A 14865-nucleotide genomic window follows, 5' to 3' on the forward strand; every position below is an offset into this window, starting at 1 on the left:
CCAAGGAATTAGATTACCCTGCAAAAATGATCAAGGTTATTGTGACCCTACAACATGGACAGAAGCAACAATTGTTTGGTTTCCCGTAGATACATGCACAACATTTCAAGTAGCGAAAATACACGCTCGAATGATAAAATTTCACGAAAAATATTTTATCGTATCAATCCCGTACGAACAAGTAAATCCATCTCGAAAACAAAGTAATGATTTTAGAAACATTCATAATATAGAAAATAAATTAACACGTTTCCAAATATATCAAGAAACAGAAATTGCATGCAAATACAGAAACCCACTTTATAAAACACAATATTCAGAAATACTTGTCGATTACGAAAAAGGTTTCGACATGACCACTGGAAAAATAAACTTTGGCCCTTATGCCACAAGTCACCCTCTAAATGATGGAACATCATACATACCAGTTAACTTTCAAAAAAGCACAGGTCAACCTGGTGGAAATTTAAAGCCACATGACAGTAGAAGTACACGTTTACAAGAACTATCACTAATGAATAACACCTACTTTGGTAATATCCATTATGATATTCACTTAGATATGAAGTTAGACTGCACAATTAGTCCAATTTTTTTTAAGAAATGTCACTCTCCGAATAAGAAACACTTCACCAATTATGTGAATTAGAAAGGACACAAATCCTACAATCACTCCTACTAGCAGTATTAAGAATACCCTACGCAGGATACTTATTGTCAGGAAATAGATCAAATTTTTTAGACTATGAAGGAAATATTTTATGGTTATTTACTTGTACCAAAAAAGTATCACCACTATATGTTTTTGAAGATAAACGTTGTTTTAAAAGAATCCCTATATTCGATAAAAAATAAAGTACATTTTGTTGACACACTCTCAAGACGAACCTATCTCTGGGATACCGCAGTCCCATGTGGATCAGAAAATAGCCACAATGTAGTACAGTTGAATCCTGACAAAGATAAATATTATCTCCTCACTCCATACCCTACGTTAAGGCAACCACTCAAAAAATTTTCACCCGAAAGCATCAGAGCTATTGCTCGTAACCCAAATATTGATTTACAATCAATTGGAATATATTCTAAGTCAGATATCCAACATTACTTTAGAACACAACAATTCCAAGAATTATTAACACAAATGGACACTATACAAAGACAATCAATTGATCAAAATTTAAGAAAACTTGCTGAAACCGCAGGATTTGCAGATATTTAAACACAAGATTAGAGCGGATATTTTAAAGACATTAAAGATGATATATATCTAAACGGCGAAAAATACAGACCACAAGATATTTCACCTATAAATATTTTTAGTTTTGTCACCCTAAAGAACGTAAAGAACGAAATTCTAGCTTTTCTAGGATGGCCCTATTACATCTTAGAAAAATTAACTATCTTATACGCAATGTTTAACTTTATAGGATTTCTTTTCTCACTCTTAAAAGGAATCTATAACACATGCGCTATACACACACAAGTAAACAGACAAGCAAGTGTAGCACGCATATTGTTTGCAGGATTTTTTTGAATTTTTTCATCATCAATAAACAAGATACTTTTTGACGCACAAATAAAAGAATATAACACGAAAATAGCGACAAGACAGAACACTTACGACGAAGAAAATAATAATATAGAAGTAACACCCACCGCACCACAGTTGCCACCCCTACCACAAAACCATCCATTATCATTAGTCCCACGTAATTTTCGAAACCTAGCAATTACAAATAACCCAAATTCTACACCAAATATATCACAAAGTCTCATCCAACATATAATGACACATCATTCACAAAATGATAATTCATACGAACAAATTATCAAACAACCCCATACCACCACTTTTCAGTCTCAAAATAATCATTTTTTTAGCCCACGATGAGCCGACAACTTGGATCCCTACACCGCTCAAATTCCGACCCAGTCAACCTCCAAACTCCAATCCCAATAATCCCACTTTTTGCTTTCCCACCACCCGATTTTCCGATTATTAATCTATCATCAAGCACGAATTCTGATACTAACTCAGATATTTCAGTTTTATACTCTATCTCACAACTAAATAACCCTAATGTTGAAACCCCTGACGAATTTGCAGACTCCGAACCATCTCCTTCAAATAATTTTCAGACCAATTCCTCAGTTTTTTCAAAACCCCCTTTTCAACCAATCCCTTCAAATAATTCACTCCCATCAATTTCCACTCCTTCTTATGCTTCGCATGACACCCCAACCTACTCTCCACTTCATTCTGACCGATCATATAATAATTCTCCAGATACCCCACAAAATTCCCAGGAACTCGATAATTTCATTACCTTACAACAACAGTTAATACACCCTAACACCCTCACGATAAATCAACTTTCATCCACAATAGAATCCTCAAACCCACCTACTCCTACACCCTCCTCAGCTTACACTGCATGATTAGCACAATCATCCACATCCACCGAAACACCTACTAGCAATAACCGAGCTTATCGCACTTTCAAACGAAAATTCCCAAGTCACCCATTCCCGACCAAACCCGGAACAGCCTGCGAATATAATAATCACCCACAATACACCAACACAAAAGATTTTCTAGCAATCACCCTACCCTCATTTCCACAATATACATTAAATACACCTAACGACACTAATGACACGCGTAGTTTTGTAGATGAACAAGTTATAATGCCCATACTTCATTGGACAGCCTATTATCATTTAACTAACCCCCTTTGCCTGCCATTAACTAATACTCATGACGACATAGAATAGAACAAAAATAATGTTATATAGACTCACTGCAACACTAACACCTAGACTATTTACTTACGTAGGATATAAAAAGTTACTAAAACATTCACTGCACCCCGAGCTAACGAATTTACAATACAATATTACGACCACAATATCATGCGACCTAATCAAGATCAACGTTTAGATGAAGACCGCTTCGCTAACCCAAAACTAACAGACAAATTTTTCATCAAAATGTCATATGTATTCACACTTAATATTTTTGATAGAAAACATGATCACATCTTTTCTGAAGCACTAAATGATATTCAAGCTTACGAAAGTTTCCATGACAAATTTCAGTTATTTTCACTAGCCTTTCACTTTCTTGCACCACATGAACGCGATTTGCACTGTTCCCACGATAATATGTTACGCACTAAACAAACTCATACATATACATACTATCGTTTCATACAAAATCATTTTGATTTGCATACCCCATCAAGACAACCACATCATCGTTTTCAGTTTCTTAACTCAAAATACACGTCTCCATTTTTCCTTAATTTCACTTATTGCATCAAAGATACTAACCTCCACGGCATCCTCCGCAATTATGACCCAGTAACACAAATGTATATATATTTTGTCCCATCACGAAGACCTTTAACGCTGAAGAATCCCGACCCTTCCTTATCCCGCATGAACTTATCCAGCCTATAAAAATCCCAAAATTAGAATTCATTCACAATACTAAATATAATCATAAAATATATAACCTCATTCAAAACACACCATAAGAGTTTGCAGTAGGCACCGAAGAATTAAAAACCATTAAAGCACTTCAATTGCTTTGGTCACTGCTCCAAACTAAAAACATTATTCGCATACTAGCCAAATTACTAACAACATCAGATATGATACACGACATCTTCCCCCACGGCTTTTTCCCAGATGATTAACAGGTAAGTATATTTCAAACTACTCTTCACTAATAAATTCAAATTAGTACTAACCATTTTTTATAAATGTTTATTTTATATTTCTAGTCTTCATACCACGATCACCTACAAAAACAGAAAAGAAAAAAATACAAACTTGTTAAAATTCTTTTAAAATTCATCAATATCTTGCACTAAATAATGTAATAAAATTGATACCAAATGTAGCAAATTAATCTATAAACTATTTCCCCATGAATCAGTAAAATTAAATACGATGAAAATTTAAAATTTTAAAATTTCCCCCAAACGCAGTAAAATTCAAATTCTATGTAATAAATTGATAAAATGAAAATGCAGTACTAACTTTTTGATATTTTCATTCACTCGCACAAGAAATCTATCCAAACGCGCACAGCTCGCCCACGAAGAATTATTTAAATAATGATTTTAAGTTTCAAGTTTTCACATTCAACAACTCTAACACACGATAACAAGTTTCAAACCTTCCTTTAACCCGGTTGGAAAAGAACTATATACTAAACCAAACTAACCAACGCAGCTTACTAAACACCACAAATCATAAAATAACAGCATGACTAAGAAAAGAAAACCAACGGTACCCAAACCGGATTAACCCAGTTTAAAACTGGATAATTTATTCTTTTGAAGACTATTATAAAGTCTAAGAAAGAAATAATAAAGCACAAAAAAATCGCAAGACAAACCCATACCAAAAACAATTTGATTTTTGAAAAAAGGACACGACCAAAGTCACATAAGAAAGATCAACATAAACCCAGCATGAAAAGTTATCACATAACAGGACCTCTCAAAGAAACAGCACGAAATCATACTCCCACTCCTGGCCTAACCCACCAGAGAGGACGTCCTGAGCATGCTCTATAGCTGGCCTAACCCACCGCGCTACATCCACGCTTTGTAACCACACTTCTATTTTTAATAAGAGGTACTCAGGGTGAGTAACTCTTCAAAATAACCAATCTAAAATAAAACGCTTTTGTGAAAACGATTAACTAAAATCATGATTAAAAAATCGGACTTACATAATTTTTTAAAATGTAAATTATACTTTGCAGTATATAGATCAATACACATCAACAAAGACGAACATCCAAGACTAGATGATCCCATCATATTCAAATAAAGAATGGCTAAGCACAACCGATAAGCCATCCACAATCACAACTCAAAGGATTTAGAGTACGACTTGACTTCGCAGAAAAGGACTTCATTGAACTAGACCAATGACCAACTCGATGTTCAAGTATACGTACAGAACCGAGTTACGAGGCATCCCTTCCACACACGATCTCCACGCCATTCCCAGACGAGGTTGAACACAAAACAAGTTCTCTACATAATACAGAAAAACTCGTCATAGCAAATCATTTTGAAATCAGATTGATTTCATTGGGGATCACAGTCGTTGCCACAAGACGATGCAACGATTGTATGTCCCTAACTCCAGCGTCCTGGAATTTCTTTAACAAGAGGAACCGGACAAAAATATGATGTTCGCCAAATACCACCGTTCATCATCCATCCTTCAAATTGCAGAAAGATAATTCTAAAAAACTCTGTAAAACCCGGATGGGTGGAACCTGATCTAAACTACATTTTATAATTGGATAAATTTGATATTTTACCACTGTAAAATATTTAATATTAACCAATCATAACCCATCTAACTAACAACCCACTTATTTGTAAGTGCTGAAATTACTTGTAATTTCAGCACCAGAGAGATTTGAGTTTTACTTAGAAATTAGTTGCCTCTCCAAGAGAACTTCAGCAGCCGCAATAAACCAGTAGAACCTAGATCTATTGCGCCTAGCAGAGACTAGTTAAACACCCTGAGACTAGTAAGTATAAGAGTAAGATTAGGATCGGTATTAGACTAAGAAGTTGCACGAATCTATCCGGCCGAAAAAAAGATAGCGTGACGAGCAGACGGTGTACCCTATCCGAAATTACTCTATGAGTTAACCACATCGGTCCTAACTCAATAGGAATTTCCTTACAAAAAGTAATGAGAAATTCAAATGTGAATTTTGAAAAAAACAAAACTTATCAAACTCATTACCAGCAGCCGATCCTAGCAGTTCGATTTGGCTGAATTTCAGGTGTTAACCGAAGTGTGAAAGTTGTGGACTCTTTTGAAAGTCAGGCCCGGGCCCGACCCGGTTGCTGATCCAAAAATGAGGTCCGAGCCCGGGCCCGGTTCCAACTCTGCTTCCGATGTCAAAAACCTCTATATAATACACAACGTTGCCAGAAACAACTTTTCATTGGGTGAAGAGTCTCTTTCCTGGCTGAACCTCAGCTTACTCACCTTTGAAAAATATCGAGCTTGCCCTGACTTTAAAAAAAAACAAAATGAGTTGATTAAAATTCTTTATTTTTTGGATTTTTCCATTTATTCTCCCACCAGGAGAAAAAACAAGAGAATGAAATTTCAGTTTTTAGAAAACTATAACTCTCGGGACATTTGTTTCTTGTTGAGCTAGTTAAGATAACCGAGAGTTATTTACAATTTTTCAGCCGTGCGAAACCAATGTTACAAATAAGTACTTTTTCTGGCGGTTTCTAACAGGAAAAATTTGGGGTATACCGGTGATCACAACATTGAAGTTCTTTTTGTAATTCTGCATTATTTTCAAGGTTTCTCCCCTTGAATTTTAATGCAAAAAGAACCTTATTTCTTATCTGCGATCGTAATTCTTGCGAAAAAGTTAACCAGATTAAGCTTAAGCAGCAAAAATTAAGATTAAGCAGCAGATCTTTAGTTAACAGCAGGATTGATTAAAAAGTCAAGTAATAATTGTACAAATCTAAGTTTGCAATTCTCAAAGTTACTCATCGGCGTCTTGTTACCATCGTGGTAATTTTTCAGTTATGACCGATGATCCTTCAACTGAAACTGATTTCACTTGCTAACTTCTTAAATAGAAAGAAAAAAAGGAAAAAACGACAATCGTTACGCTCTACCAATGCGTTTTCTTCCGTCAGCAATGCATAGACTTTGTAACTTTTTTGAAATTCAAAGTACTCTTGAAGAACATTTGGTCATAAATATTGGTCTCACTATGGAAAAAACTGAGATTTTTCAACAAATAGTTTGTCCACTGACAGTAATTTGATCAATCTGGAACATTCTCATAGCGCGACTGACAAAATGACAGATTTAATGAAGACGCAGACCTCGTCCAATTACAAAATATTTTCACTTTCCGAAAGTCTAACTTGGAAATCAGTTGGTATCTCGAATACTATAAAACTAGAAAATCTACTTTCTTTGTGGTGTATCATATGCCTTGTTGCAGAATGCCTTTGAAACCAGCTCCAGTTCTTGGTGTGATTAGGTTGGACTATGACTACCCTCCGGCATGTGGAGACATCGACTGCCCGGATACCTATGGGTACGATGTCTACTACAAAGTAGTCCCCGGACTCACTTTCGAAATGGCCCAGTCCGGAAAGATGACTGCTGATGTCCAAAAACGGTTCATCGAGTCCGTAAACTGGCTCATTAACGAGAAGAAAGTCAACGTCATAACTGGAGACTGTGGATTCATGGTGTACTTCCAAGAAGTGGCTTTGAGCATCGAAAAGAGCATCCCTGTTGGCATGGTGATGAGTTCGCTCCTCCAGCTGAAATCAATCCAAGCTACCCTCTCCCCTAATGACGAAATCATCGTCATGACTGCGAACGGAGTCGCCCTCGGAAACATGGCTCCTGCTTTCGAAAAAGCTTGTGGATTCTCTTTCGTGGATCCACGAGTCAAGATCCTTGGCTGCGAGAACATCCCAGGATTCGAGGCTGTCGCTCTCGGTCAGAAGGTCGACGTTGCCAAGGTGCAACCGGGAATGGTGAAACTCGTGAACGATACCTTGAAAAAGAATCCAAAGGTCAAGGCCATCCTGCTGGAGTGCACCGAGTTGCCCCCTTATGCAAACGCGATCCGAGAGTGCTCTGGACTCCCCGTCTGGGACGTGATCTCGGCTTGCAACTATGTGGTGTCGGCATTCATAAACGAACCCAGATACGGAAAGCAGGGATGGCAGGCTGGATGGGATGGAGCACAACAGGAATACAAGTTCGGAGACAACGTTAAAACCAGCAACAAAGTGTATTTGGTCAACAAACCGGCGCAGTAAACAACACTTACAACAATTAAAACCACAACGAATAGAGCAAATGGACTCATAGGATAAAAACTTTATCAAAAAATTTGTACTCCGAAATTGATTTATATGCTTGGTTGAGATTGTAAAGCAAAAGATGATAATTCAACCTCATACCCTGGTCAATAGTCAAAGTTATCTTGAAAGATCTTGCAAGGTTCTTGACCAGAAGCATTTGATCTAGCATGTTCAGCTGGATCCAAGAAAGTTTTGTTCCGTGGAGATACGCATATCGCAAGCCATGTACAAAGCAGCATATATTAGTGGCTCATGTATACAATACAGCCCACTAGTTGGGATACCCTCAGAATTTCCTTAAGTTTTTGTATACTTTATTTGGATTTTAAAATTTCGTCATCTATCAAAAACGTACAAAAAATTACACCTCAAGGCTATCTAAAATTTCACAACTATAAAAAAAGCAAAATTGCAATAGCAGCATTTTTATTACAACAGTTTCAGAAAAGAAGATAATCAGCTTGCACGCCATGTACGAATCTTTCAGTTATTTATGTATACATATAAAAAGCCAGATCTCTGAGAAGGCATCAGTGTTTTTTCATTTTCTTCATTTAAGATTTTTTTTTCAAATTTAGCTATAGACTACTAAAAATCCATCAATAAGACAACTACACTTCAAACCTAACAACTCTGAAACTCTATTATCTAATTTAAAGCAAGCAGAAAAAAGCTGTTTTTGGAACAACTGCTAGTGAAACAGTTCAGCAGTTTAAATTACACGACAGACTTTTTTCTTGCATGAAGTTCAACTCAAGGGAAACTCTTAATTTCTGTGGTTATTCTTTTTTTTCTTTAATTAAAAAACTTGCTTGGTGATTGATAAAACGATGTCATTTCATACCTTGACAAACAAAAACTCAATTTTTCTTAGATTCCAAATAAAATTTAAAACATTTGAGCATTTCATTCGTTCAAATACCTGATAAGATAAATTATAATTGCGTGCCTTCATTAACAGATCCTGGTGTCACGGAACATAATGCTAAAAGTTACAAGCGACTAGGGTCAGAATTCCTGGTAAACATTTTACTAAAACCCCATGGCTGGTTGATTGCTTATTAATTAAACCAAAGTTATAAGTCTCGCCTAAGATCGTCAATTCTAATAAAGAAAATCATAGAAGAAAATATCGCTAGAAAGGAATATGAACTTATATAATGGATCGTTAAATATAAATATTTTTTAAAAATTAACGAGCAACTGTTTTTAGTTCTAATAGGGACAGGGTCAATACCTAGTATTTACATTTGAGCTAACAATTTATTTGCCTTCACTCTTTGATTTGTGTCTTTGTTAGGCTGCAAAAAGACCGGGTTTTACCGCTTTATTGTCTGCTGTTCAAAATATGACATTTTAGGCAGTGATACATTTGTATAGCGACACACTTTCTTTTTGTTATCCGACTAAATGATCCATAAAAAATATTGGATATTTTGAAAGGTATCCCATTTTGATTTGACAACATTTTGTCATAACCAGCTAGTTTTGTTTCAATTTTTAGAGGAAACAAAAAAATATGAAATGAAATCCGTTCCTAAAATATTTGGATCTCATCTGTCCTCGGCTGAAGTCCATGCTTCAATTTTTACCTAGAAATCACCGTCAAAATCAAAAGAACCGTCAAACAATGCATAACCATTAAGTTCAAGTCTTTCTTCGTTGACCGCACCGATGTTTGATCTAGATTTACTGAACTGTATAGGATGTAATTTACAATATTTTTTGTCAAATCTGTCAAAATTCATATGCAAACTTGTTGCTCCAGTGTCCAATAAAAACTGTTTCTAGACCGTCATTTTCTTTTCTTCGACGAAATGCTGGTATAGTATCTTAATAAATATTTGTTTAGTTCATTCAGGTAGAGATAAGTTAAATTGAAACATTCACCTCCTCATTGCTATAGTCTCCTTGAAGGTAATTATTTTGACTAATATTGTGAAACCGGTAAGGTGAATGATAATTATTGTTTTGATTGAAAGGGTGAATACTGTTCGACCTGTCACTCGATTGAGATATTTCCTTGTGTTCTGACATCTGCGCAAATACTTGCTGGAGAGATATATAATTAGAATCGTTGTCTAATCTCAGCTTAATGCTATAGATATGATAATTCCTCTTAGCTTTTATTTGAAGTGATACGTGATTCTGCTCCTGATAATTTTTGTTTTTAAAGCAATGGTTTATCAAATGGCTTCAAATGCGGCATCATTTGTAAAATTTTGGGTTGTTTTGATTGTTTTTAGGTTATTTTGTATTATAAGTTAATTTTCTGAATTGATCCATTGTTTCTTCTGTTTCCAAATAATGATCAACAAAACTTGAAGCTATCTCAGTAAATTCACTACCTACAGCAAAAATTAGGTCTTTGCTAGCTATATATTTTTTAAATTGTAGCTGATATGCGGGTTGATTCTCAAATAGAACGTGATGTCTATTTTGTTTCGACTCTGGCGGGCTTAAGCCTTGCACAAAGAGTTCCATTTTTTCCTTGATTATCCTCAGAATTCGTATTTGGCCATCCACAACCCACTGAGGTGTTTAGCCTAAGTAGGTATTTTTGATGAATTCATCAGGTTGTGTTTTCATGTTTTCTGCTTTCATTCGTCTTTTATACTCATTCTTTCAATCAGTGAATCTTTTCTCAAACTAATCTCCTATATCGTTCCAAGGCAAACCTGCTTCGAATCCTTGATAGCATTGAGCGGCTGGGCTGTATTTCTTATTTTTGAATCGATTAATTTCTATTTTCAAATAAGTTTCGATCATTGCCTGAGCCTGTTGGTCAAATGCCTGGGAAAATGCTCCCTTGTTCTCCACTAAATTAAGAAAACCTGCTGTATGTTCATTTGCATCTAAGCCTGTAGAGTTTTTGAGAGCTATGTCTAGATACGCGACTACGTTTGCAATTTTTGTTTAATTTTTCCTAGATTTGGGCTATTAATACTAAAAACTTTGATTTTTTTTGTGTTCTGGTTAATGTTGAGGGTTTAATAAATTTTTATTAAAAAATTACATTTTGGTTTTGTAAGGTTTATTGGGTTTGCTAACCTTAATTTTTTGTTGAATATATCAAAAGTGCATAAAAATTGGTAAATTTTTTAGAGTAGAAGTTTTTCTGGATTTTTGCCGACGGAAAGAACAGTTAGTTCGTGATTTTTTTGGTTTGATTGTTTCGACAAAAAGGTGAGTTGTTCCTCTTGGATATTGGTGATAAACCATGTGTATAAATGTTTTTATTTTTAGTTTTAAACTAAGTAGTTGCAAGAGAGTATTCTACTAGATACTCACACCTCGCAAATTGACCGAAGAATTTCTTCAAACAATATTCCGCCTTGTTGGACAACCTGCAAATGCGCGTCCTCATATATATTTTAGCAGTGACTCAAATAAACTTGAGGCACTTACGCCTAACCAGTTTTTAGTGGAACAGCATTCCGTGAGTTTTCCCTCAGTAGCAACGAACGATCATTTCGACCACAGCAAGTGCTACCTACGCGCACAAGCATATGACAACGCTATCTGGATTCGATGGTTACGACAAACGATGGTTACGACCTTCTCTCAACAAACGTCATTCGTGGCACACAACCGTCGAACATGACCTCAATTCCGGAGATCTGGTTTGGATTGTAGAGGGATTAGCCCACGCGGATACTGCCCCCTAGCACGTATCTCAAGCCTGAAATTTGGCAAAAATGCGATCGACCCTTCCGCATTCCTGAAAACCACTACAGAAGAATTAGGTCGTCCTCTTGTAAGACTCGCTCCGGTACTCTACTCTTGGGGGACTGAGGATGTTTCACTTGAGTTCGAGCACCCCCTGACGTAGTTCTAGTTCGAGCACGTAGTTCTTGTTCGAGCACCCCCTGGCGTAGTTCTAGTTCGAGTTGCTAGTTCGAGCACCCCATGGCGTATGTTCGAGCCCCTCCCCCCAAGACCATACGGCCAATTAGTTGTGAATAGGAACCTTATTCTTGCTGTTATTACGTAGTAATTACGAAATACTTATTCAATAATTACGTAACAATTACGTAGTTGTATTTAAACTACGGAAGCTCGTATTCCGAGCTCGTAAAAACCTAAAACGTAAAACCAATCAAATTCGACCTTGTCTGTCCTCAAAAAGACAAATTTTTGGCTGCTTACTTTCAAGTTTGCTGTCAACTATTGCTGCTAGAGTTACAAACAATCAACTCTATTTATATGCCCTGTTGATTGTTTCAGGTTTTATTCCGTCACAAAATCACGCTGTGTTTATCCATTTTTCCGATAAGTTGAATTGGAATTAAATTATTCAACTTGGTGTTTTAATACTCTACTTGAAAGCGTTTGTTAATCAACCGATCTCCGATTCAATTTAGGATGGTCCATTTGCATTATCTCACCACATTCCAGACTGGGTTACTTTGTTGAGCAAAGCTCTTTTTTGCAACTCAGGGCCGTTTTTTGCGTCTAGAACTTTCACGTGGTACCACTATTACAGCCGAATTTGGTCCTCACTTACTATCATTGCCATGGCATGGGACTGAATACACGATCTGACTATTTCTAAGTGAACTTCTTGCCACTATGCTAGAAGCAAAAAATAGAAAAGAGTATGAGTTTAAATCATTGATAGTTATATATAAATAATTTCGAAAATTAACGAACAACTGTTCTTAGTTCTAATAGAAAATGGGTCAATAGCTAGTTTTTTTAAATAAACTAATTTTTTATTTGTCTGTATTCCGCGCCTAGATTGCTGCTTTATTTGTCCACCTATTGCTTTTCACAGTATTTGGTCATCAGTTCTTCTGAATCCGTAGTGCTGAGTTTTTTTCCGGGTCTTAAAAAAATTAGTTAGTAAAAATATGAAACTTATGTTAGTAAAAATATGTTAGTAAAGATATGGAATTTAAAAAAAATTTGAAAAAAAACAATATTTTCAGTTTATTTCGACTAAGCCAGCAGCAAGGAGAGTGGAAATAAACAATATTAAGATTTTAGACTAGTTCAATCTAAATCTAAACGCTTCAAAGTACCTTTGTCTAACTTTTAACTTCATAGACTTTGTTTCATCGGATATCTTTTTTATCTTCCGGTCCTTGAAACTTTTTAGTTTTCTCATTTTTGTATTTTTTACTTATTAAAAAACCTTTATTCATTCAGTCGTTGATTTGCAGTGATCTACCTCTTTGCGTCTTTGTTACGCTTGCAAAAGGACCGTTCGCTTATCGCTTTATTGTCTGCTATACAAGGCAGGACTTTTTAACCATTCAGCTTGTTTGGAGAAACACTTTATCTTTGATATCCGACAAAATATTCCGTGAAAAATATTGGATATATTAAAAGGAATCCAATCTTGAAAATTGGAAAAAAATCTGACTAATAATTGATAAAAGGTGTAAAATTTAAAATGGAAAAAATTCCACCGTAATCTTAATTAAACAATTAAAACAATATTCTTTCATGTCCGTGTAGTATTTAAGACAAACAAGATCTTGCTAGATAAATTCTCACTATCGACAAGGAATACCTGTCAAAATTAAGATGAGCGCCTTTTTACTTCGAAATATAGATGATTCAAAAAATAAAAATTCACACTAGATTATGTTTCTAACGGCAGTCTAATTCGCAGCTACAAACGGGAGCTTCGAAAGGTTTAGAAAACTTATACAGAATCAGAGTTATTTGTTTAACTTCATAATCTGGATCGAAAGTTTTTCATCAACCCTCATTTAACTCAGAGAGTGCAATAGCATGCTCAACAGCAATGCTCGAGTCTTAGAGGATCTCGAGAAATCAGTTCGGTGGGTCTGAAAAAAGTGTACAAAATAATTTTCACTTTTTTTGAAAATCAGCTGCCTAAAACCATTTCTGCGCATGCCATTGCTCAAAAAACTACAAAACAGGGTTTATTTGGATCAATATCAACAACTTTGGTGTAAATTTATGTGTGATAGACTTTACAATTTTTAATTTGCCTTATGAAGTGAAGTAACTGTTTTCAATGAGATTTTATTTGAGTATTTCTTCAAGCAAAATAAAAAAGATAGAAAAATCGAGCAAAACTTAACTTTTATTTTTGTATTTCAAATTCTTTTTCAAAATGGATACAGCAGCCAGTACAGTGTGTAGTACCTGTTTAACTTCCTGCTAATGTTGATATCTATGTGATCTTAAATCCTTATAAATGCAGAACTTACCAACATAAAGAGTACGATCCACCAAATGTAGGTCGGCTTCGACGCTTCCAATACCCTAAACAGTTTTTGGAGATTATTACAGGATGCTTTTCATTGAAATTTAGAAACTTTTTGATAGTCGAGTATTCAAACATTCTTTAAACTTACTTCCGGGTTGAGATTGTATTTTAGGCTCTTTTTCCTCAGTAATTTGTATTATAAAAATTAGCAGGTGGGGGAGGAAAGGAAAAAGAGCCGTATTTTACATCCAAAAGGTGCGGACCAAACCCTAAGTTATTAATAGGTCACGCTCCAAGCATTCAGGAACGAGTTCGAAGTTAGAATTAGTAAACAATTACCTACTTGTGAAACTGCGGTCCAAAGAGGCACTTGCTGCTGATAGTCATTATGTGAATGTGCTGCATAGTAAATTACTCCTTCCGACCCAAAAACTTCATTCAGCCGAAAAATAGAGATACAAATTATTTCAAGAAGAACCATATTCATGAGTTCATTTGAGAGCTATATAATGAAGACAAATCGAAAAGGGTGTGTCGAATTAGGTTCTGCTAACATGCTATTTGGTTAGTTAGCCTTCGATACATAAAATAGAATTACTTGACTTAAAATGATTTGTTACGGATTGTACAGCATTGAACCCGATCGGAAAATTAGCGTTCGGAAAATGTTTCGATGTTGATTTGCTATAATGTCATTTCGGACCACAATTAAGTACATTTCCTGAAACCAGTTCTCAAATTGTAAGCATTTTTAAAAGTGATCCTTGA

General features: G+C 35.5%; 1 protein-coding gene across 1 annotated transcript in view; it reads right to left on the reverse strand.

Moving 5' to 3' along the window:
• LOC134857274 (uncharacterized) overlaps positions 1 to 14535 on the reverse strand; it is a 33522-nt gene extending 18987 nt beyond the window's left edge. Inside the window, exons 1-2 of the mRNA XM_063873656.1 lie at positions 14441 to 14535; positions 14099 to 14153 (exon numbers count right to left, since the gene is read on the reverse strand). The gene's annotated coding sequence lies outside the window, so the exon portion shown is untranslated. The remainder of the gene's footprint in view (positions 1 to 14098; positions 14154 to 14440) is intronic.
• Positions 14536 to 14865: the final 330 nt, after the last annotated feature.

Source organism: Symsagittifera roscoffensis, chromosome 1 (genome assembly GCF_963678635.1).
Source record: "Symsagittifera roscoffensis chromosome 1, txSymRosc1.1, whole genome shotgun sequence".
Taxonomy (NCBI): domain Eukaryota; kingdom Metazoa; phylum Xenacoelomorpha; order Acoela; family Convolutidae; genus Symsagittifera; species Symsagittifera roscoffensis.